The 25839-nt window shown below is 41.3% G+C and overlaps 1 protein-coding gene across 5 annotated transcripts in view; it reads right to left on the reverse strand.

Moving 5' to 3' along the window:
• The window catches only part of ZMIZ1 (zinc finger MIZ-type containing 1), a 322545-nt gene that overhangs the window by 212098 nt on the left and 84608 nt on the right, over nucleotides 1–25839 (reverse strand). For 4 of the 5 annotated variants that reach the window (XM_042862787.1, XM_042862785.1, XM_042862786.1 and 1 more), the window contains exon 3: nucleotides 4794–4876. The exons of the other annotated variant lie outside the window; for it this stretch is intronic. The gene's annotated coding sequence lies outside the window, so the exon portion shown is untranslated. The remainder of the gene's footprint in view (nucleotides 1–4793; nucleotides 4877–25839) is intronic. 5 annotated transcript variants of the gene reach the window in all.

Consider the following 25839-nt stretch of genomic DNA (forward strand, 5'->3'; position numbering starts at 1 on the left):
AGGATAAATTGCAATGTGCTTGTGAAGGTTCTGTTTTTTTTTAACCAATACTGTTCTGTCAGTATAAATTCATCCAGACAGAGAACTCTTCATTAAAAGTATAATTTATTTTGGTTGCTTTTCACTACACTGAAGTGACATCTTTCCCAACCACTGTCAAAGGCAATTAAGAACGCAGTGCTTTTTGAGCATAAGTTTCAATCCTGATTCCCTTTGACCTGCCTAAACAAAGTTTCCTTGTAAAAACTTGAGAAATCCTCAGTGCAAGAGGGAAAGCCAAACAGTGAGGAAAAAAATAATTATTAAGATATACATATATCATCATTGCATAATTATCTGGAAAAAAATTTTACGCTTCTGATAAAAGCACTGAACTTACAAATCAGTGAGATGCACTACGGAACAAAATAAAACACTGGACATCTTTGAAAAAGTGAAGCTGTTGTGTGCTGTTTCTGTTGTGTCATGAGGTGTACTTGTGCCTCTTTTTCACCTGAGGTTTGCTAAGGTGGTGTAGAGCTTCTCTGACAAGCACAGCACTGGGGACAATATAGGGGAGAAAGCAGAAAGGCAGCAGCACTTTGCTCTGTTACACTTAATGAGATTTTTGGGGTATTTCTCCTCATTTCTGCTTGTTCATATGGAAAAAAAGCATATACAAGCAGAAAGTGCTGAAACACAGTGTGCCTTTGAATCATGGCTTTCTTTTAAAGAAGATATATACAAGTCCTCTAAAATTCATAAGTGATGTCAACTGTTGAAACAGTGCTTTTTACCTCACAAAGATGGATCCCATACCCTCAGGGTGCTTAGCTCCACGCCATTCCCTCTCACTCACTAGAATAACTGGTAAGGCCTCCACGACTGCATCAATGCAGAGGACTTGGCCAATGACCATGATATGGTTCTTATGTCACAGCATTCAAATGGTTTCTTTCTAGCAGTATATGCTAAAGGAAAAAGTGCACTCCCCTCCCCACTACAGACATGACAGGAGGCATGAGTGCCTTTCCCAGGAGCACTGGGAAAGCAGAGGTGACCTGAAGGGCTCAGCTGCTGCCCTCAGATGCCAAGGCCTCAGCCCAGCCTTCACGATTAGAAGCAGCAGAAGTGCACACAGAGGCAATTCCACATCAGCAGCCCAGAGGGTGACTGTTGCACACAATATGCCAACCTTTACAGCACAGAGCAGTTCCAAAGTTATCACCAGTTCTCCCACTTTTTAGAAGGGAAAACATCCATCTTTTATTAGTCAACAAACCTGTTGCAGGGGGAGGAATTTCTCATCCTCACACCACCAGCCTTATTTCCTAGTGCATCTTTCCTTATTGTTTCTTCTTCCTACCCAAACCCCTTTCCAGCTATTCAATTCACTTTTTTTTTTTTTTTTTCTTACTGCTGTTGACAACATTTGTGTGTTGCTTCCCTACTGCCCCCACAGATATGCAGAGATAGCAACAGGAGTCAGACAGTATGGCACCGGTGGCAGCCAGCCATGGCACATTTTACCCAAACAGAACACAAATCTTATTCTAGTAAGAAAAATGATGCTACGGTTCCACACCATGATAATATCATTAAATAATCAGTCACACTAAAGATTGGCTGCAAAATGTTTGATAGAGGACAGGAGGAAGGGGCAAGGAAGGCCTGGTGCCATGCAGAACCCAGGCTCTTCCTCCACTCCTGACCTATGCAGGCTGCTTGTTACTACACAAGTTCAGGGGTGGAATCTGGGGAAAACCAAATCTTACTGAGACCTAGTTTAAGGAAAAACTCTGTGATAACCTGTGTGCAATCTCATACAATTACCCAACTCACACTGATACACAATGTCCACTACTCATACACCAAAGTGGCACACACAACACCCAGCCACACTGCTGTGACCATTTTTCTCAGTGGCACAGCAGCAAGAAGCAGCTCTTGCCTCTGGCCACTTTTTATCGACTCCCTCACATTGCCCTCTCCCCTACTCCTCCCTTATTACGGCTTTGTGCAGGGAATTTAGTTGGTGAAGCTAAAAATGCTCCATTCAGCCTCTCTTCCTCCCCACTTTTGCAGGACTGTATTTAAAACAGATCTGTTCGCTGCCTTTGTTCCAGAAGCAGTTCAGCTCATCTGGAAGGAGGAAGGCAGGAGAAGGAAGGTACATCTCTTCCAGCTCAGGGGTGCAGGAGATAGCACAGGGTCTACTTCAGCACACTTTGCCTCTGAGACTTGACATACCCATAATATTACAGGCTACGATAGAGCTTTTCACAATCCATTCCAGCTTGAGCTGTGTTTGCAAAGTCTCAAAAGGAGCCTGCGCTATTCCTACAATTAGAAAGAACAGGTTTGCATAATCTTAACCCTCACATCCCAGGAACCACAACTAATTCACTGCTTTTCTAATTTGACTTGGGGATTCTACAGTGCAGCAGCAGGACTTAAGAAATGGCTCTTCACTGTAACCTCATTTGAGTGATCATCTTTTGTTTGCATTACTCCAGTTTGCAAGCTGACAGCTATCAAGTCAGATTACAGAATGCCACTCACAGTGACACATGCCAAAAGTAAACCATTAAGACTATCTAAATAGCAGAGTTAGGCTTAATATTTTAGTTGCCAGGAATTATGCTACGGAAAAAATAAATGCAGCAATTAGTTTAAAAAAAAAAAAAAAAAAGGCACCAGGTATCTTAACATATTCCTGTAGAAATCAGTTATTATTTAATAGGAAATTAATAAAGGGAATTATTAAAATGGTCACACAAAAATTTCTGAAATCCTAAAAATCCCACATCTAAATTGCAAGGCATTTAAGCTGATAATAAAAATTAAAAAAAAGGAAAAAAAAGAATTAGAAAGAAAAAAATCCTCCTAAAAACCCTGTTCTTTCTGTGTGTTTATGAAGGCTCCGGAAATACCATGGCAAACATTCCAGCTCTACAGCAGTGCACCACGTGACCCCACAGCACAGCAAGGAACTTCGATCCCAAGTATCTTCATGGAATAAAACAGTGAGTTTTATTTTTACTTTTTAAACCTTCAAGTGCAGGGAAATCTTCAGTAGATTTTCAAGCACCCTGTTCAAAAAGTATGGGTTTTTTTTCTTTCCTTTTTTTTTTTAAAAATCTTTTAATGATTTGCTGCATTTCTATGACTGCGTGTGTTATTTTTATAGTAAAAGATCAAAGATTTAAACTTATATTCACCAGGTACAAAATGCACTACACTCCTTAAGGAACCACTAAAAACATTTGCAATGTCATCTAAATCTTGCGTTACAATCAGTGCTCCTGTATTTCTCAATACAGCCAAGATATTTGCCTATTGAAAAATACAGCACAGTTAAAAACTCTCCCCCTTCTAATCTTCCATTACGATTTTAGTTAGAGCTATTGATGAAAGGATTTATGCATATGAGCTGTACTGAATGTTACCAAAAAATACTTAAAATGTGAGCCTGAATAAAAACCTTCCATTTTTACAATAATTCAAGTACTTGGAAGTACCCATTTAAGATGTAGGAGTAAGGATGAATCATAATGTAATAGTTGGGTATCAGCTGAAATTTGTGTTTTGTCTTAAAACAAAATAGAACAAAGCAGTGCTGTACAAAAACGAAAACAATTCTGCAGCACAAAAGCACAGCAAATGGCAAGCACACACCACTAACTTGCTTTAGTAGCCATGTCAGAAACGCTCCTAATTATCAGAGGAAAAAGAGAGATGGCATTTCTGCTGGAAGCAAGTTTTACACTTTATTCTTCCTCTCCCCTCTCTTTCAGCCTATAAATATTAGTCTTACACATTTTTCTCCCATGCAGCTCTTGAAAAGGTTGAGTTTTTCAAGGCTGAGAGCAGATAGAAATGTTCATCAAGAAATGCCTTCGGGTCAACTGTCTGTAGCTCATCAAAGCGCAGTGCTGAAAATATGGATGAAGGGGAGGAGGATTATAAGAGCATGGTACAGCAGATTAAAAAAAATATCTATGCTCTGATGATCATTAGCTTTATCCTTTTGGAAACGGATTCAGTTATCATCCAGGCACCCTTGGTGGTGGTGGTGGTCACAAGGGTACTGACTCCTCCCCTCCATTTCAGCTGCTTTCAAAACAACCACAAATATGTGAAAGTTACTTTAATGGCATTTACCAACACAAGGAAATGCCACAGGGATGTGATTAAGAGTGAAAGTGGAGATGAGCCACATGACAGTGAAAGGAAAGGCAGCTGGTCCCCAAAACAATTAATACATGGACCAAGTACTTGAGAAACCCTGATCCATACTGGAAATAAAGCAAAGATAAGACTCCTGGCTTACAAAATACTTAAAAATATCTTAAAAATAATAAAAAAAATTATGGAGCATTCACTACCTGCTTTTTTGCTCTGTGCAACAGCTGGACATAAGATATTGAACACACTATTGAAAATACTGTTCGTTTCTACTCAGGGACTTCTCTGTTTATTATAAATGCACATTTATTGGCAGCAAGTAGAACGTATTATTGCTGTGTTTTATAGCTCGAATGGCTCATGCAAAGAGTAATTTGTTTGTATTCAGTATCACGATCAATAGCTGTACCAGGGATAGCCCAAGGAATGTTTATGCTGAGGGCTTTGCTTGCAGTGTTTCACTGTTGCGATCAATTGACCAAACAGGACTGATTCTTAAAAAAACAAATAAACTTTGATAGCAACCAGATCAGCCATTAAGACATAAGAAATGATGCATCATATGGAAAATGGCCAAAGACCCACAGGTACTTTCAACCATCTGCTGGTCCATAAAGCCTTCCTACCTGAATATTTCCCACCGGCCTTTCTTCCTCTCGGTATCTGGGGCCGGTTTCCTCAGTGCCCTCACATAACAAGATCCATTTTCCTGCAATACAAGCACAGACACATCATATTTCCATTCTCCTGAGTGACATGGTAACATGTGAAAAAGCTCACTGAGCGGACCTCAGACAAATGGAGAGCATTTGGGAGGCCCAGTAACAACCCCAGGGCACCAGAGCTGAGACTCAGCCCAGATTTCCAGCTACCCCAAACTCTGCAAGTTCACTCCATCATTTCAAGTCTTACAGGCTTCACGGTCCATAAAAATGAGAGAAGGAAGAGGTAGTAAAATTCTACCATGCCAAATGGCCATCTTTTTCACCCAAAGATCATGCTGAAGCATCTTTATTCTCTTCATACAGGAACTCGCTGTCTGAGTTAAGTGCCATTTAAAAAAATAAACACCCCCAAACTCTGCTTAAGCGGATATGCCAAAATACCACAAAAACACCATCCTGTCTATAGAAAAACAAAGCGAGTTTATGGATTACACTGGCACAGCACTACGACTTCTAGGAAATGCTTTTTAATTATAAAGAAATACTGTAAAGGAAGACAGCAGAATGTTTACGGGCACTGCGTATTTTGTTACATGCTGTTTCAGCAGTCAGACAAGGTGTCTTTCCAGGCGTATGCTGCTAAGACTCTGAAACTCAGCACATATTGAAGAAAGGAACAGAATGAGAACATTTTGCTTCTCTTTTGACGAAATTCCAAGCAACTTCTATGCAAAATAATATTTCATCCAAGAGGAAGAAGCAAGGCTGATGGAAGAAAATAATGTGCATCTTGTGGTCAGTCTAGAACCCCAAAATGACCAGCTGTGGAAGCAGCCACCTTGTTAGCACCTGATGTGATGCAAAAGCCACACTTGAGCCCCACAAAAAAAGAAGAAAACCTTCAAGTTTTTCAAGCAACTTGTTACATGCATTTAGTGTTTGTTACACAATCTTATTTACTCTTCTCACTGATATCATACAAAGAATAAAAGCATCTGAATAACATGCTTTAAACAACCATTCCATCCCTGGTATATACAGAGCTGCCAAGAGACAATTTGCTTCAGCTGGGAACTTTGCTGTTCTTCTTGTCCCACAGCAAACGGCAATTTTAGGGAAGTTACATATTGACAGACACCCTGAGTGAATGATTGGCTTTTAAGGCCTCACTGAACTGTGAATGTTTTCCCCTGAAACACATTTATTCTCATCCAGAATTTTCCCTAGTGCTTTTGTTCTGATTACACAAGCCGGGGGAAACACACTAAAGGATTCAGGTTTAATATGTGTTAACATGACTTTCTCTGCTAATACAGACTAAGTTCTTAATTAAGTCAAAATTAATTATTTAATCTAACTTTTAAGCTTGCTTTCTTCAAAGGATAAACTTCCGTTCTGCCTACCCCAGCAGCCAGATTCCATCCCTGGCTCTGCTGGTGCTACAGGACAGGACTCAGACACTGGGCTGCAGCATTTACTTGGCAGCTTCAGCTCTGCCTCACAATTCTCCCTCCTGGGCGCTCACTTCCAAGCCTGCATTTGTGCAGCTGCATGGCTAGCTGGACGAGGAGCTCATTTCCTCTAGCATTTGTCTCATAAACAGATGTGCCAACACAACACAGGGAATGGGCACGAGGGCAGAAGTGATCAGCCGTGATGGCAGAGGCTCAAACAGAGTCTGCTTAAACCAGCTCAAACCACACTGTCATGAAATAAGGAGCCAACCCTTCACTCCACTCCTTTGTGTTTTAGTTTGTCCATCTGTAAAACTGGCACCACAACTCCTACTCTATTTTATAAAGCACCTCTGAAAAGGGCAATCCCATTAACATTTCAGTGAATTCACATTACAGACCACCCACCCTTTCTGCAAATCAGGTCCAAACTTCTTCCAAGGACACTGGCACAGTCCTCATCAGCATCTGCTCCGTACTTTCGCCTCACAACCTGCTCAGTGGCTGGCCTGGGCCAAGCCCTGCCACCACACCAGGCAAAGACTTGCTCAGAACCAGATTCAGACTCTACAACACAACAGTTTTTTTTAAAGTCCGATTAGCTCTCTCATCCTATTTCTGGGAAAATCCCCAAACCAGTGACACTGGCATAGTTTTGGAGAAGGTGACTATGAGAATAAAAGAGCAGCAGAATAGCAGTTCACTGAAAGCACCCTAAAACCAACATCACAACCTTTCTTGGCTTAAAGCCACAGCCTCACAGCATGTTTTTCTCCTTTCTGACCGATGCCTAGTCTATGTCCTGTGAAGCAGCCACATGAGTATGCTCAGGGAAGAACCAAGCACTTTGTGCAAGCATCCGGAGGTGCCAGGTGGCAAAACTGTTAGCTGAGGGTTCTGGAAGAGAAGAGGGAAGCCCATGGCTCTAGGGACAGCCAATAATTCCTGCGTGTACAGATCCAGCAGAGGGAGCACAAAAACAGAAGGATTTTTTCTTGGCCAAATTTTGGCTATGAAACACTGAATGTCTGAAATCCCAGGCACTTTGTATTACATTATTTCTGTAGTAATGCACGTGTGGTGTGTTACAAATGCGTAATAGACAAAACCCTTGCTCTGAGTAGATTACAGTGTAAAAATCAATACAGCAAAAGAGACAAGCAGCATGGGCAGCATAGGCTGCTGAGGCCAGGAGTAGGAGGGAGAGGCAGCACGGCAGAGCCGCTAGCTCTGCCAATTTGATCATGCCTCCTGCAGTAACAGGACCTTTTCAAACAGATAGCTATCAAAAGTCTCATCTTCACATGAAATCCACAGCTTTCAGGGATCTTCTGTTTTTATTTTGTTGTTATTTGCTTTTTGTTTTAAAGGTGCTATTTCCAGGCTTCCAAAGTGAAATTACTAAAGCTGTAGAGCTGATAATGTGTGCCCCAAAGACTCGAAGAGGGGATGCCACAAACTTCTTTCCAGAACCTGTCTCCTCCTCAGCCCTGTCGCTGGAGAAAGCCAGAGGGCTCCAGGGATGCACTGTATACCTCATTACTTAGCCTGTGTAGGGCTCAACTACCAGCAAGGGGACCACAATTCTAAGGGTGATCAAGAGTAAAACCTTCAGATTCCATACACAAAAAGCTACTTGACCTCTGTGTACCCAAATAAAAATGAAGAGATAGCAAGCAAAACACATGCAGAAATTCTTGGAAAACAAAAATACTGTCAAGACAGGTAATTAAGTGTACGGTGCAATCTTACTATGGAAATGCATGAGGCAGGTGCACTTGGGTTTTTTTTCCTAAAAAAAAAAAAAAAATGGGTATTTTCATAGGTTATTTCCAAGTTCTAGTATTACTCTCATTTAACGGCAGCATGTTCAACTCAGAATTCCTGCAAAACAGCAGTGAACTTTACAGCGCAATTCCAGCTCTCATGCACCCTGAGGCTGAAAGTGGGTCAGAAGTGAACAGCAGTGTGCTGCATTTTCTACAACAGCAAGAATACTCCTGCTGCATGGGAAATATGCAACTTTCATGACAGTGTTTAAATATGACATGCTGTCCTCATCACTTAGCACAGCCCTCGATCAGCTCAGTAGTTTTTATAAACTTGGGCGTTTTTTTTGTAAATTCTGAAGCAACTCAAATTCAACACTGTAATAATATGGCTGATGGTCTTCTGCCCTAAAGTCTGTTCATTTTGTATCGAGAAGCATAAAGTGCTGCTAAAGCATGCAAGGCTAAGTAGGTGTTTGCTTGGAGAAAAAGAGGGCAAGAGAGAGGCTAGGCTCAGAGCATTGCAGAAATGTAAGCACAGAGCACTTTGCCCTGCTAAGGTTGATGTGTTCCTCTACAGGGCAGGGATGGAGTGAGGAAGATCAGAGATGGGACGAAATAACCCTGTGGGGAGGGAATGTTGGGATGTCAGGGATAAGCTGTAGTCCCTCTAACAATTGCCAACTTTGTCTACACCTCTAGGCTTGATCTCCCTAGGAAATCAAACATGGACATCCTGCAGGGCAGGCCACAGGCTTGCTGTGGTTAACTCTGCCCAGGCTGTGACACAGCCAAGTTCGTGCTGTTGCACACATCACCCTCTTCCTGCAGGCAGGCTTTTCCAGCTCACCCTACTAGGTAGAGTGGAGTAGAGTAGAACAGCAATGAAAGCGTCAGTTTTTGCTTGCTTTTTTCCCTATTTTTCACAAGAGTAAAAGCAAAAGGTTCATTCACTCATTCTCCACTTCCCTGATTATCTTTTCCTATTTTTTTTTCTTGCTTACTAGTTTGTTGCTTAAATATCTCTTTTATTTCTGTTAAATGATTCATTTTAAACAGAAATCAATGTCAAAGTTGCACTAGGCATTATTTGAAAAATAAAGGACTACTCGAGCGCTTCTCTTCTCAGATGTAGGCAGCCACAAGCTTTTATTTCCTCGCTTAGAGGCACAGGGAGTTTCAGAGCTGTGTCACTCTCCACACATAAGACCTAATGGCAGCACTAAACAATATCATGACCTTCAGTTTACAACAGCAAAAGAAAAAAACCCTTTGCCTTTCCCAGCTTACTCCACCACCATCCCGTTGTTGCAAGAATAGCTTTCCCAAGCCGGTTCCCTTTCCCACGCTGCAGGTGAGCTCAGAACAGCCCCGATACACCTGAGGTCAATAGCTCAGCACCATAGCAGATCCCCACACCCCCTGCTGCCAAGGAGCACGGAGGAAGACATGCTGTGCCTGCTGCTGCCTGCCCAGCTGGGCTGCTCCTATGGCAAAGTACACGAAATCCAGGCCAGGTGCCCAGCACTATCTTGGCTTTACAAGCACCCATCCCAATAGCAGTGCCAACCCAGCCTGCAGCAGGCCGTGGCACATGGGCTGCCTGTGCTGCTAAGGGAGAGCTGAGCTGCCGGCTCACAGGCGGAAGACAATGAGCACTATTAACCTTGGCTTACGCTGAGCCATTGTTCTAGAGGTTGGACATCTCTTGTAAAATCCCATTATTAGAGGCCATTGCCACTAATTTCCATAGTTTATTTTGCTCTACTTTAGAAAAAAATGCCCTTCCCTTTCCCTTAGACCCTATTGTACTTACACAGCCTCAAACAATAACCCGCTCGAGCATGGCCATGGAAGTGGTTTGAAGGAACAAAGGCTACTCCTGGCACCACCAGTGCTGCAGACTCTCTATGTGCAGCTGCCTGCATTCTCTGCAGCTTCACGCAGCACCAGGTGCTGCCGGTTCCCTGTACTTGCACTGCATGCTGGATACAAAAGTAAACTGCAGGCAGGAGGAGCCTAGGAAATCATCCTTGAAGCATGGACTGCTGGTGCAGGTGAGTCACAAGCGAGTTCTGCAGCTTGCCCTGCTAAAGGAGGGCTGCGAGAAGGCTCACCTGAGAAGGCAGCGGTGTGTGAGCTACCCAGCAGGAGGAGGCAGGGCAGCAGCACAGCTCAGGTTCTGCAAAAGAGATTATTGCCACATCCAGCAGCCAGCACCCACCCAAGTGGTGTGCCATCAACTTAACGCTCAAACAAGACTAACAGAGCAGTGAGACAGGATTAGACATGCTTGTTTTTAACCATTCACTTATCTCGGGTGGAATACTATCAGTGCAAACTTGGCACCCAAATGCTGCCCCTCAGAGTGGGCAGAATGTGCTTTTAATTTTAAGTGTAACATTAGGTCATTTGTGGTTATTTATTTTTTAATTTAAACTGGTAAAACACATTTAATCTGTTTTGAGAAAAGAACAAATTGATTTAGCAAGCAGCTCTTTCCCTGGAGACAGTCAACCACGCTCAGCAATCTGGATATAGGTTGAGACTTCACTAAAGTCATTTTAATTGTAGGTCGTAAGAAATGTCAAGATATAAACCACCATGGAATACTAAAAATTAAGCCATCATCGAGACTAACAAACGTCTTAGATTTGCAGTAGAGTATTTCTTTAAATCTTCATGGCATTACTACTTAAGCACGAAAGCAGAGCAAACTGGTTAGGGCTGCATGTAATGCATGCACATTATTTTTGCTGATGGGAAAAAAAAAAAAACAACAAACCTATACTAAGGAAAAATACTGACGTGAAAGAAATTCTAAATGCTACACTTTGGGAAAGTATTTTTTTCATTTTGCTTATAAACAAAGTTTTGTTTCATCTCGGTCAGAAATAATTTGTCCCTAACACAACAGGACAGAAACAACAGGATTGCATATGCATTAGTACACCTATGAAGACAAGGTGCACAAGAAAGAGAAATGAGGATTTGAAAAGAAAACCAAAAAAACCAAACAGCCCACAAATATAAAACCACAAAAGTAGAACCCTTTTAGAACTTCGTGCCCAGTTTTTATAAGGAAAAACTCTTCAAAATTTCCTTCTTAGCTAAAAAAGCACTTTTTTTTTTCCATCTGGAAACCCCCTACTTCTGCCAGTTAGTTTTGAACTGAATCCTTCATTTACTAAAACCCTTTTGTAGAACATACCTGAAATACCAAAAATTTTCCTTAGTTCACTTTCCCAAATAACAATGACAAAGGAGAGTTCTGATCTCCCTCACAGAAAGTAAAACCCCTGCATCCTTGTTTCACTTCTTAAAACTGATGAAGTTAAAACTCAGGCGCACTCATCTTTACAACCAAAGAAGAGAGTATGGGAACTCTTACAGAAGTATTCAAAGAACAAATCTGTAACACCTCCTTGTCCCACATTCTTCTGCTTGAAATAAAGCGCAAAGGTTAGCTATGTGATATCAGCGGCAGGTATTTATATATTATATATGGTCTTATATTAATACCACCCCATCCTTTTGAGCTTGATCAGTATACACATTTCTATTCCCAGCATTGAACACTCATGGGAATAAAGACAAAAAGGGTATTTCTCCAATTCTAGTTAAATAAGAACAGACCTTACTAGCAAACAGGTATTTGAACAGAAGGTGCTCCAAGTGATACAATTTAAGCTATTTTAAGTATATACTTATTGAAGGATAAAATAAAAAGAAATTTTGACATTCTAATTTACTGCTAGTCATATCATTAATAAAAATCTGTATTATGAACACTAATTTCACTGCTTTTGGCCACTGTTCCTGAGAGGTGGAAAAACAAGTCTCTCTTTAATGCATACAGGGTCAAATCTGTCCCAGTGTCAAGTCCTTTTTGTTGGCATCCTCAACATCAGTTCACTGAGCACTGCGGTACCCTAGACACTTGTTTCTGTGACATTAAATACTGTACACACACACATCCCCAGGTGTAGCACCATGGCACAGCGGGCGTCACCACCTGTGCCTACACAAAGGGCTTTGCTGTTCTATAGAAGAGAACAGAAGAAAGCTGCAACACTGCAACCTGAAGATGATACTGGCAAGCCTGCATTGACAGAGCGCCAAGCCCTTCATGCAGCCTGAAGTTATTGAAATGGAAGCACCAAAAGGAATAATTATGGAGACGAGGCCAAGAGCAAGAGCCACATGTTGGGATTCGTGGTGCCGGTCCCCAGCCTCCTGACTGCCTGCTGCAGCAGCTGGGCGGCAGTAGGCTCCTTGCTCACCTCTTCTTATACAAGTGCTCCTGAACTGGTAGCCCTGGATCTGGGTTTCTTGCTCCTCAGGGAGGACTCTGGGGTTGCATCCAGGGCCTGCTCCATGCCAGGCTCCACCAGGCTGCCAGCGTGGAGGCCAGCAGCAGTGCAGGGAGGCAGCCAGGGAGCAGAACGCCTTGCACAATTTGTGCTCTGCGCGGACATCTGAGCTGGAAAGACAGTCATTGCACAACAAGCTGAAGTTTGCCTCGGGATCTGCCAAGTTCTACTGCAGGCTGTTCTTAAACTCTTCCACTGATGGCATTTGTAAAACTCAGATGAATTTTCCTTGACACTTCAAAAAAAGGAGAGAGACCCTAAACAAACACCCAGCCCTTCCTCAGTGACCTCGCTGCTTACAGTCCCATAAACATCCACTTTCTTCTTTCTTGTCCTCAAAAGGCCCCTTTCTCCAGCATGCTAGAAGCCTTTAACTCATAGAAAGGCAACAGCACCTGCCCTGCTACAAACAGGCACAAAGGTGGCAAGGCATGTACCTCAGCAGATGGGCCCCCAGCAAACCCTGCTTGCAGCCCTGAGACGTGGCTCCCCAAACACCCACCTAGACCCTCTGAGGGCACTAAGGGGAGCTCTGGCCACACCTGAGCTTTACCTTGGCACCAGTGTGTAGCCCAGCAAAGCACATTTTTAAGAAAGCAGCTGGCAAGGTCCCAGAGATGTCCTGGGGTGGGAGGGATGTGCTGGGGAAAGCAGCTGCCAGTGGAGCCAGTGACTCACAGTAATTCCTCCCTCTGAGAGAACCTGCCCCTGTGCCAGCCCACCCAACATCCCATAAAACAAACACATAATTGAGGCCAGCAACAGGAGAACTCAGTAACAGGAAAGATTAAAAAAAAAAAAAAAAAAAAAAAGGAAAAACACCCAAGCATTTAATATTTACCTAAGAATGAAATGTTTCATTAATTACATTCAGAATCAATTTGCAGCTATTTTCCTTAAATTCTCTGTCAAACCCACAGATCTGAAACGCTTTGAACTGTGCTGCACCAGTAATTGTGAATGAATATTTTAGATCAGTCTGAAATTGCTGTACTGCATATAGCAAATGAACTAATAAGCTGCTCATGTGTGGACTACTAATGTATGTTCTTTCTTTCCTAGACAGATGGAGAACAATCTAAACTAAGTTGAACTGGCTACTGGGAATCTTCAGAAAGTCTTAGAAAAACTTTTACTTCTACTGTTTTATGAAAAATATTATTCAACAGCCTCTGTGCATTGAAAAGGAGACAAGAAGATACAGAAAAGCCTGAACAAGTATGCCAAAACATGAAAGAAGAGTTGGACAATTCATGTGCCTGCAGCAACTTGAGCAGGGTGCCAAGGAATAGAGCACTGTTATCAAAGGATTACCAGAGCAAAGGACAACATTGCCACCTATATTATCTTTACTCCAATATGGTCTGGGCAGTCATTTTCAAGTACATATAGTGGCATATCAGTGCTGATATCTGACATATGTATTCCAGTTTACAAAAGCATCTGTTGAGTCATCAAATTAAAACAGTTAATTGCACGTTGGGGATACTTTCAGAGATTAAAATTTCCCTTATTTCAGCCAAATTTTAAACATCCCCATAGATTAAACTCCTTTTACATATATAAAACTCACACTCAATCTCCAGTGAAATTAATGCATGAAATGTGAAGAATAACTTCCCTAAAGGATTGTCTGTATTTTTCTGCCTCAACTGCACTCAATAATGTGAAACAAAGACATAACCTGAATCACATGTAACGCTGAAATATGAACTAAGACACAGCCTCCACTGGATGGAGGAAAAAATTAGTACTTTCAATCAAGAACTTAAAAAAAAAAAAAAAGTAACAGCTAAAAATTATTAGATGATATCTGCCATGTTAATACCTCAAAAGCTTGTATTACCATTTATTCTAAAAGAAACAAAGTATAAGCTGTATCTTTGACCATCACAAAAGCAGCAGGAGACAAGCCAGGAGAAGAACCCGCAAAATTAAACATGGATTGAATTAACAAGATGACATCTGATGTTGTACCAATTGCTTCTTAAATGCATCCAGGGACTGCAGGCAAGTGATCACCTTTCACATATGTAATTATCTGAATATTTGAATTACAAAGATCAAAAAAACTTGTGGAAAACTTCTGTGAATTTTCCAAATTTGTAAGTAATTGCTTCCAAGCTGAAGTTCATTGAAACCTCCTGGCTTCTACAGCAGGACAAGGATTAGGAAAACATATTCCCTAAGAAGTAGTATCACCCATATGAACTGTGATTTAGAACAATTTAGCAGTGGTTTGGTTGGTCTTTCCTTTCCCCACCCGTTTGACAGAACCTGCCTGTTCTACAGCTTGCCAACCACAGAGTTCAGTTAATCACATGTGATTTCACTCCAGAAATGAACATAAAGCTCAAGTGCTACTGAATAACCAAGAGCCCCATATAAGATTAGAGACACTGAGAACCCAACTAGGTTACGCTTTGCCATAAATCCAAAACTGACAGCACATCTCAGAGAATCTAAGCAGACCGTTATTCTTTAGTGCTGAGGAAATCAAACTAAAAGCGAGAAAGTAAAAGTTGAGACAAGAACTGCAGTCATGACCGAGCCTTAAAAGGTCCCTCATACTTTTGAAGTTACAGCATATTCCCTCACTACTAAACTGAACAGAGACTGCTGTCTCAGTTGCATTAAATTATTAGCTAATTAGCCCTGAGTAAGGACAACAGTGTGTTGATGCTGGCAAGCTGTGAAAAGAACACTTCAGCAAAGAAGATCAATAGCATTTTTGTCTGGCTTACAATAAGAAAACTGCTGGCCCAGGTTATGAGTTTAAGCCATTTTTCATTTGGCAGACAAGACAGCACCAGTGACAGATCAATACAGCAACTTTATGACATGCTGCTGTTCCTGCAGATGGCAGGACCATAAACTGGCATCTTTTTTAAAATCTCTAGCAGTACATTAGACAGAAACCACCAGACCTTTTGTAATACTACACGAAAAGGCAAATCAGAGAAACAGAGAAAACCAGGAGAATTGCTGTCCCGTAAGACAGAAAATAACATTATCTGTTTGAAATTATCTGGAGTAGCAAGCTACTGTGCTATTTGGGAGATCCCACTAAAACCACTACCTTGGCATCATGTAAACACTTACCCCTTCAAAGAGCAAATGTTAACGGGCATCACTGCTTATGTGATGCAATTTTCTTATCTTTAAGTTATATGGACCAACAGAAGGGAGAAAAAACAACAACAAACCTTTCATGTGATTTTGAACATTAGATGAGTCACTATTATCTGTAATTAGTAAGCATTTGAGAGAATAGGCTTACAAATGAGCAGCTATTTTTCCTATATTGCAATACACAGACTGCAGCATTTGCATGTATATATATATATATATATATATATATATATATTATCTTACAACAGTATGAGGATTGTCGGTAATGTTCTACTGTTTTATCAACTGCAAATGAAAACAAGAGGAAGGTTTTATAATTCTAGCGCTTTTATGTTAAGATCTCTAGTTGAAGAGAACATAAAAGATAGCACCTTAATGTATTATTTAGGCCAGATCTTCAGCTGAGGACACAGAAGGGACATCTGGCTCTGTATTTATAGTCTTTTCACTATAAACATGAAATAAACACAGAACATGGTGAATTAATCATATCACCAGCTTTCTTCTGCCTCTCCTTCCGAAGCTGTTTTGTGTCAATTACCAAAGAAATATCTCCTCAAGCAGGAAACTAATTTTACAAAAGCACATTGGTTTTGGGGGCCTTCATCAATACTTTTGAGTTGCTTCAAGTAACTAATTAACATTAATGTCAACATAAAGGATAGAAGGATAGAGAAGGCTCCCCATGTGGTATTGCTGTGCAACGGGGTTCAAGTCCATATCTGAAAAATGAGTTATTAATTTGATCTTTAATTTTACCCTGCATGTTGTGAGCAAACTGTGCTGTATTTTCCTCTAACACTACATTCAGCATTAGTACAAAACAGAACAGAGCAGCACCCAAACCAGAAGCCTCTTGATTGGGCTCTGCTCAAGCTAAGAATAACCTGGCACACACGTACATGGTGCTGGATGTGCCAGTGATCTGCCTTACTCGTGGATTCAAACCCCAGCCCCTCTACAAGATCCTATATACATCAGGTTGTGCTAAAGCAGGAAAACTATGTATCGAATCTATTTTTAAAAAGAAATTGGATTTCTTTAAGCTCCAAGGCGAAGGATGGTTTTAACAGTTTCACATTTATAATCTCACCTCCTTTCAGCCTGCACAAGGGCTCTTTGTACCAGCCGCACTGAGACATGCTGGCTGCCATGCCTGCCAACCCCTGGTGCTTGCTTCCAGCCTGCCGCAGAGCTACTGGCATAAACACACAGCACAGCAGCCCACAGCTCCCATGCGCATGACACAGAATATACTTTACCACCCAACTCAAGCCCTTCTGTGATCCTGTGATGAGTTGCTTATTATGCTGAACAAAACGTTTTAAACTCAGTTTATTACATTTTATTTTATTTAGGACACCTAGTAGGTTGTGGCTGTAAAGCACCTCTTGCCTCGCGGCAGCTAAAATCAGTACTGGGAGGAGCCACCACGAAACCCTACTGCCTGAATGTTTAGAGAGAGAGGAGAAGGGGAGGAGGGCCCCAGCCCTCGAGCAGCAGGTGGTCTTGCTCCTCCTGTGTCTATGCCGGGAAGCATTAATGCTTGCTTTTTGGTAGCACGATCCCCTAGCACCTGCCTTTTTCAGTGCTACACACTGCACTGAGCATACTCCTCTCTCTCTTAAGACTTTCTTCTCGTTTTTCCTGAATCCTACTGGATTTAAGATCCGTTATATTATTTCCTTATCATCAAAGTCCTCACCACTTCAACTTCTTCTTAGTTTTCCTCTGACCCTGTGAAGAACTAAACCACATCCTTTTTCCTAGACCAGTCCCTACAAACTCCTCCTTCCATGGGATTCCCTGGACTTTCTGTGTTAAGATGGTTTTAGTCAAGAAATCCATTAACTATCCCTGTTGCCACTGTGCTATTAAAATGACACCGCCTTTGTCCAAAGATAGCACATTGTGAACAGCTTTACAGACTCGTTACATTATCAGCAATAAGCTGAGATCCCACCAAGGACCTCTCCACAATTTCTCGCTGAAGAAATTGTACGAATCCACAAATATAAATGAAATGCTCTTCTGCTTTGTTACTGCTCAAAAGGTTAATTAATTTGAAAGCAAAAAAAAAAACCAAAGATGGGTTTCAAATCCCACCAGACTTCCTGGTTCTACAACAAATATAAACACCTGAGTACCTGTTCTGTTCTTTTCTTTTTTTTTTTCCCTTAGGAAAATCTTCCTGAAAAGTTCTCCAAGTCTTAACACATGCTTCAGATTAATCCAAAAGAGAAATCAGGTCTTTGTTTCGTATTTTGAATTTTGCATTCAGGCTAGAGCCACCTATTAACTGCAGACTTTGCATAAAACTGCAAACTATTAGTTGGATAGTAAAGCATTTGTGGAAGGAATGTCTTCATTCTGCACACTGTCATATCTAGACTCCACAATGGTGACCAGAAGGTAAGCTCAGAGCACACACAATAATAACATCAATAATGAGACTAAAATAGTGCATTCACATTACTCACTGTTCGTATTACCATTCACCAGAGCCAATCCTTTCGAGTGTAATAAAGTGAAGGTATTATAATTAGAGAGCTCATAATGCCATTTAATCAAGTGCAGAGCTAGAGCACAGTGGGTTGTACACCAAAGACAAAACCACACGAAGCAGTACAATTCTGAATGCAGGGAAGGGCACACATTCTTCAAGGAAAATAACAAGTTACTACAAAGCCATGTTTGTTTTCAAGTACTTAATCAAGAGAGTTTGCATACTAGGTAATTTTACCTCATGAAAATAAGTTATTTCATAAATGGCAAATGAAATATGACCACAAACATGTCTTTTGATTCCTACAAACAGAAAAAAACCAACAGATTTGGGCTCTCAATTTGTGAATTAATTCTTCATAGTTCTATTGGAAGAAATAATTATACTTCAACAATATTATAATAATTCTTCTACTACTGCTTATTACTTTCAAAGTACTTTACAACAACTAACCCATTTCCATGACACCTCTAGCAGTCTACATGTAGTGAAGCTGAAACAGAAGGATCCTCAGCTAACAACAGCAGGAAAGCAAGTGAGATCAAGAGATTTCCTTGCAAGCAAGCAATCCTAAAGTCCTTATTTTGATCTGGATCTGGGATCTCCAGGCCCCAAATATGATTTCACTATAATACATAAATGCCAGTAAAGATGCCTAGAGTACGTATCCAAGCTACAGGCCAGTGTAACTTAACGCTGGAGCAACACCAGGAAAAGTAGAAAAATGATGAGGCACAGAGTTTCAAAAGACTGCACTTAGGCAAGGTGAGTGCCTTCAGATAGAAGTGTTATTTAAACGTTTGCTACAGATATTACAGCATGTTCTCCAGTGACAGCAGATCAAGAAATAAAAAGGCCTAAATTAAAACAGGGACTGCTTTAGTACCCATTAAGCACATAACAAAGATTCTTGTTGGCTTCAGACCACGTTGGGTCAGACCCTCTTCACTCAATTCCACAAGCTTCACGTACCTTTTAACTTATTTTTATGACAGTTACACTGCTAGCCATTCTCAAAATAGCAAAATGCAATTTTCCGTCTACCTGAATATTCTTGATGGACAACAGTTTGACAATTAACGTTTAAAAGAATGGAATTTGCAAACGAGAAGTCAATTTTGCTGTAACTTGTAGTCTCACTCAACTTTTGTCATCTCCAGAGCAATGCTGTGACCTAGCGCTTTTTATCTTGGCTTATTTTCAGAATTTTACAGAGTAGTTACTTCCCTTTTTCATAATTACATGGCAAAATGCAGCAAGTCCAGAGATCACATGTTTTTATCACTTATTCCTGAATAGTTCATCAAGTAAGAATTTATATTCATTTTGCTGGGTTATTTTCACATTTAAAACACTTGAATGCTCAAGGTGTGCAGGAATGAGCATCCCCGAACTTACTCCAATATCGTGGAGGAGAAATGAAATATCTTCACTGTTTCTTCTTTTAAAACATTGACTTATATAAGTATTAGGTAAACTTTACCTCTATCTGCACTCTAAACATATTCCTAGAAATGTGGGAGAAGGCTTAATCTGTGCAAGACAAATACGAGTTAAATATACCAAACAAAATGCAGGACAAACAGTGTAATCCCCACTCTGAAAAACACCATAAATCACAGCTTTGATACAGATGAAAAGCAGGTCTATTCTTTCTTAGTGGAGATAAATGTTTGCCACCTTAATCTCTAATATGACATGCTTATATAACTGTGGGGTATATTCCTAGGTCAATCTGTGGGAGATTTAGACAGCAAAGTTAATCCTCGTACCAAACTTCAACAGCATGAATCAAGTCAAAGTTTTGCAGAACATTTTAGCCACAAGCAGTTACTCCCACGAAACAGGACAGAGGCAAGATAAAAATCATGCTGTTCTAATATCCTCGGGGCTTTATCCTGCCAGCACTAACTGACAGTGCTGCTCATGAGAGATATTGGCAGAACAGAACAAGAGTAAGGACAAAAATGTATCCTGAATCCTTTGTTGAAGCAGATAATTTCAATGAATGCCTCATCTCTACTGCTTTTGACTAAATATTTGCCATCATATTTAACTGTTTAGATCCTAGCCAGTTCCATGTTTCCATTTTTGGTGTGGGTTCTAGAAATGTCCCACAGGACCACTCATGCCAAGCATGCTGCTTGCAGTACCCATTAAGATTTCCAAGTGACTTTGCTGATGTCTGTCTTTCAAAAGGGCTGTGGTACTCTTAGTTTTGAAAAGCAAGCCGTGTCAAGGAGTTGTAAGATTGGTATCTCAAAAAAATCAGCAGCCAAAGCTAAACCTGTAATTCCTAACTTACCATACTTTCATTAGAAATATTTTATTAACCTCTATTACAAGGATTTTAAATAACAGCCCTTTGTTTGCACCACAGGTCCTCGTCAGTGCTTCCATCACAGTGACAAACCACAGTTGTTTGACACAGATTTAAGTTGTTTAACATTCCTTTCAAGTGAAGGGGTGTTACACACCTGAACACATCGCATCACACTTTTTTTTTTTTCCCCCAGCCCCTCTAATTTTCCCTAAGGCAAAACACTGGAATAATCACTTTATTGTTACATTTACTGACAGTGATCCTCAGAAGGTGATAATGTTTTTATCTTATTTGATTACATTAGTCTTAATAAATCCTAATGGAAACACAAATCCTCCTTCTTATCACTCATTCTCATTAATTTCAGCAGTCGCTATAACTTAACCACTCAAAGGGCTTTAATGTCTGCACTGAGAACAAATGAGAAAACTCGCACTGCCTTCCAATCTCACTCAGCAAACAAATTTAGGGAAACTAAAAATGGAGCCCAAGTGCCCAGAGCTGCCCATGTGCCAGGCACACACAGGGCTGAGACACTGAAGGCAGGATGGAACCCAGGGGACTGCCCACTCGAGAGAGCTCTCCATCCAAACAGAACAGATGGGCTGTATCTGTAAGCCCGTTAAGGAAAACATACGCTGGTCGTTACTGACTCACTTCATATCAACGCTGCAGGGGAAGTGAGTTGTTGGGGAGGATCTGAGAAAAGCTGGGTACATTTCACAAGGAAGCATGCCCCATGTGCAGAAAGCAAGGCCAGCAGGGATGGATGGGCTCCCAGAAGAAGCAGCAGTGGTCAGAGCAGCCAGAGCCAGGCTCCTACGGGTGGCCTTCTGGTGGTGACAGTCACACGAGTGCTCCCATTCACCAGGCCCAAGGTCGCTGTGTTTAGTGAAACAGAAGCGTGAAGCTCAGTGGATTGCTGTCATTTGTATTTCCGTAGCTCGTGCCTCCTTTGGAAAACGTAGGTCCTGACATGAGAAATCAGCCTAGCCCACAAACAAGCCAACTGTGATGAAATCTGCCTCAGCAGCACAGGTCAGGCCAGCTCATCAGCCAGCTGCTCTGCTCTGCAAGTGCAGCAGGACACCCGCAGCTCGCTGCCCCGCCACCATAATTGCACATCTTGTTCTTTGTAATCACGCTCACACTTCTGCGCTGCTTTAGAGACATCACTAATCCTCACGGACTCCACTGAGAGGCAGGCAAAGTAGTATCACCACCCCCATTTTACAGATGAAGAGAAACACATATCACCTGGAGGAGTCAGTTAATGACTGAAATAAGGAGATGCACTGCTGCGGAGCTGGGTACACACTGCCTTGTTTGTGCTGGTGGCCAGCGGAGCTCCCTGGGCAGCAGGGAGCCCATCTACTGAAAGCTGGCCAGCCATGGGGCGCTGAGGCTGTTGGCTGATCGGAGCAGTGAGCTATTCAGGGAAGGCCTAGGGTTTGGAAGGTGGAATTCCTCTCCTTTAGCACACAACAAAAAGAAACAAACAAAACAAACAAACACTCCAACCCCCCCCCCCAAAAAAAAAAAAAAAAAACTAATAGCAGACCAAAATAAAGCTAGAACTGTTGCTATTATTCCCCCAATGGTAGGAAAGAACCTCCCCACAACCTCATCAATTCCAACACTAATCACAATTATTATTTGTTATCACAGTATCCAGAAAATACCACACTACCAGAACAGTTACTTACCAACTGTAATATAAGAAAAGTGGAGGAAAGCAACACATAAGTAACACGACTTACATGAAGTAAATAATATAACGAGGTGGCAGTGCAATACATTTTTCTCTATTTGTTACCAGGTTACATACAAATTTTTCAAATACCATGCTAAAGCTAAAATTGTCAGGATAATGTCTAACAGAATAAACTCTAAGAAAGGCCAGGGTTGAGAAGAGCCGAGGAGCTGCAGAGGTGGAGGACAGATCATGCATGCAGAGGAGAGCAGTGAGTCCCCCAGACTCACTCCATTGCAAATGCTGTATTTGGTACTTTCTGAGAACAGAAATGAATTTCAATTCCAAGGGGACAAAAAGCACATCACATTACAGCCTATTTACTAAAGCTGAGCGTATGGTGTGGAACTAAGTGGCTTCTCAAGTAGTGAATAAGACTTTCTTTAGAGCAGTCAACATAGAATCACAGAAATCAGAGTCACAGAAACACCAAGGTTGGAAGACATCTACAAAATCATCAATCCAACCACCCATCTATCACCAGTAGTTTTCACTAAACCATATACCTCAGCACAATGTCCAAACATTCCTTGAACACCTTCAGGATCAGTGACTCCACCACCTCCCTGGGCAGCCCATGCCAGTGCTTGACCACTCTTTCAGAGAAGCAGTATTTCCTAATGTCCAGCCTGAATCTCCCCTGGTGCAGCTTGAAGCCATTCCTTCTAGTCCTGTCACCAGTTACATGAGAGAAGAGGCCAACCTTAAGTCATTCCAACCTCCCTTCAGGTAGTCACAGAGAGCAATAAAGTCTCCCGAGCCTCCTCTTCTCCAGACTGAATGATCCCTGCTCCTTCAGCCACTCTTCATAAGGCCTGTGCTCCAGACCTCTCACCAGCTTCATTGACCTTCTTTGAACCCGCTCCAGAGTCTCAATGTTTCTTGCAATAAGGTTCCCCAAACTGAACACAGTACTCAAGGTGCATACATGAAACATACTTGCTAGTTGGAAAATAATTTCAAGTCATTTCAGGTCAAAGTTTTAAAGTTAAAATTAAGCATAAGTAGCTACTTTTGAAACCACAGTCAATAACAATTAATCAGCCACCCAAACTTTCCAAGATATAATGACAAAATTCTGTCATTTGTTCTTTTCAGAATTTCTGGTATTGGATCCCTCTTATGGATTTCTCTTTGCTAGGAACTTCAGAAATGGAAAATTATTTCCTCAGTTTGGTTTCAGCAACCAGAAGTCAGATTTTGAATGGAACAGTCACACGATACCAACAGCCACTTGGGAACTGACCCCATCGTTACTTTCAGATCCACTGATAATTCTCAGTCCTTCTTCAACAGACCACTGCTCTCCAAAATGGTGAAGTTGCTTCTTATTAGCAGGAAACATTCATTAAGCCATTTTAATTCACAGACAGACATTTAGGCAGGTCCACAGACTAATGACACATCACTACAGCAGTTAATTACGCAATCTCCCTCCACACAATCTTTATGCTGCTCCAAACCTTCCCATACTTTGGTGATGTTTACTTTTTTGACTATGCTTTAACAAGAGTCAGCAATGTTATTTTTCATCTTCCTTTAGGAATCCTCCCAAACTATCTTAGAGACTTGGGTGGGAAGGGAAAGCAGGTGAGGTTTTACTCAAACCTAAAATGTTGGCTTCCAGCTGCTCCAACTAGGTTCTCCTCTGGGAAGCACTCTGGGAAGAACATCTCTATTCCCAGCAATGGAAAAAAACACTAAATATCTGCTCATTTCATGCATCTTTCCAGATTTAAAAAAAAAAAAAAAAAAAAAGCACAATGTTTGCTTATTGGTTGTTTGGTTTTAGGACCTTTGCTTATTTTCTGCCTGAAGATGCTAGGAGGATTCATGTCACTTATCAAAGGTTTCTGCACCTACATGTCAAAAAAATACGGCTTTCTTCCCCTTCAGAAATAGATACAGGATGAAATATACTTTACACAACTGAACTGAGAAGACATGGAGATGAATTATGTGGTGTTATGTATCCCAAATCAAGCAGTAAAATAAAAAATAACTGGTTTAGGTAATCAATCCAGTTTGTTTACTAAGCTTCCTGGCTAACAGCCAGAAGACAGCAATTTGAAGGGGTTTTTTATAGATTCACTTAGAAAATAGAAATCAATTTTCTCAAACAGGATTCACAATTCACCAGCTCTTCTCTGGTCAAAATAAACTCAGAGGACTTCTGCCTCTTTCCAACCTTCTCTTGCAGAGGTTCTCAGCCAAAACAAAGCCCAGGATAAACCAATGCACCCTCTCACACTACCTTCCTTCGTGTTTCCATACACACAATTCGCCTGCCAGTTTTTAGGGATTATGTAAATAGTTATTAATACCACGTGGTTACAGTGAGCAGGAGAAAATCCCAGATAAAATTGCTCACCAAATGGCCTTTTACAGCTTTCTTCCAGCATGCTAAATTAAGCAAGAAAGTCTTGTAATGATATTTGCTTTATAAGTAACATTATTTCAAAAGGGAGGAATGCCCCATGAAAAATTTCTTTTTAAAGCAAGAAAGCTGAATGTGAACAAAGTATGAAGGAATTCTCATTCACCGCATGGGAGTTGGACTAAATGACCTTTAAATGTCCCTTCCAACTCTAAGGATTCTATGATTCTAAATCTGACAGACAAATCAGACAACAACCTGCAAGCAATCTATTAACAAAGTACCTCAACACAAAATCCTTCAACATACTCGAGCACCTGACAAGAGCAGCCCTCCACCTGCACTCTGGGTTTTTACCACCAGCACTCAGTACTGTCTAAATGCTGCTGAGCCCTCCTGGTTTATAAAGCACTGCTAAGCAGGTGACAGATTTCAAAGCATGTTACAGGTACATATATGTATGTTAGAGAAGATTATAACCCTACTATAATAGGAGGTAAGATCGCAGTCCAGGAAATGTGGCATTTTTTGATCACATAACACAAAAATATATTCTTTAATTAAATAATTCTGACTTCTGATTGGCGGACTGCAAGCCAGAGATCAGAAAAGGTTTATAGGGTTTTTTTTTTTTTTTGTTTGTTTTTTGCAGCAAGCAGAACTTTTTTGAGCCAAAGCCTGGAAAAAAGTGAAAAGAAGCAAACAGAGACAGCTCCAAGCTGCTGCTTCTGCTCAGAGCAACACTTGCCTGACCTACACTGTAGCTTGAAAGAGTTAACTCATGTGTGCAATGTGTTTCTAAAATGAAGGTGCACAGTATTTCCCTCCTCTTAGCTACGGAAGCCATCTTGCAGAAACCCACACAGCCAGGAGCTTCCCATTCAGCCAATGGCACAGGTCCTGGCTCCTGATGGCTCTGCTGACCCACATCTCCTCCCCCCAGACTGCTCAGGAGTATTAAATGATGAAGAGTTTATTGGTATAGAAGTGTAAAGGAGAGGGGGGCATATTAGTAGAGATGGAGAAAGGCAGTATTTATGATATATAAAACGCGCTGCTTATTCAATTGAGAGGAAATTTATTATAGCCCATTTTAGTTAAAATATCACTTATGAGACCTTAATGAAACCGTAGCCCAGAAGGGAGCGAAGAGAACACAGAGCTAGCTGGAGGGATGGGGTCCTAAGGGCTAAAAGCAGGGACACAACTGGCCCTGTGCCAGTATGTGCAGTGCAGGTCCCTACAGCTCTGAGAGCTAAGGAGAGAGGTAAGCTGTAGAAACAGCCCAGCAAAGGAAGGCCTGTCAGAGGTTTCTCTATA

This window comes from Lagopus leucura, unplaced genomic scaffold (assembly GCF_019238085.1).
Source record: "Lagopus leucura isolate 7727_CA_CO unplaced genomic scaffold, USGS_WTPT01 Super-Scaffold_739, whole genome shotgun sequence".
NCBI classification, from domain to species: Eukaryota; Metazoa; Chordata; class Aves; order Galliformes; family Phasianidae; genus Lagopus; species Lagopus leucura.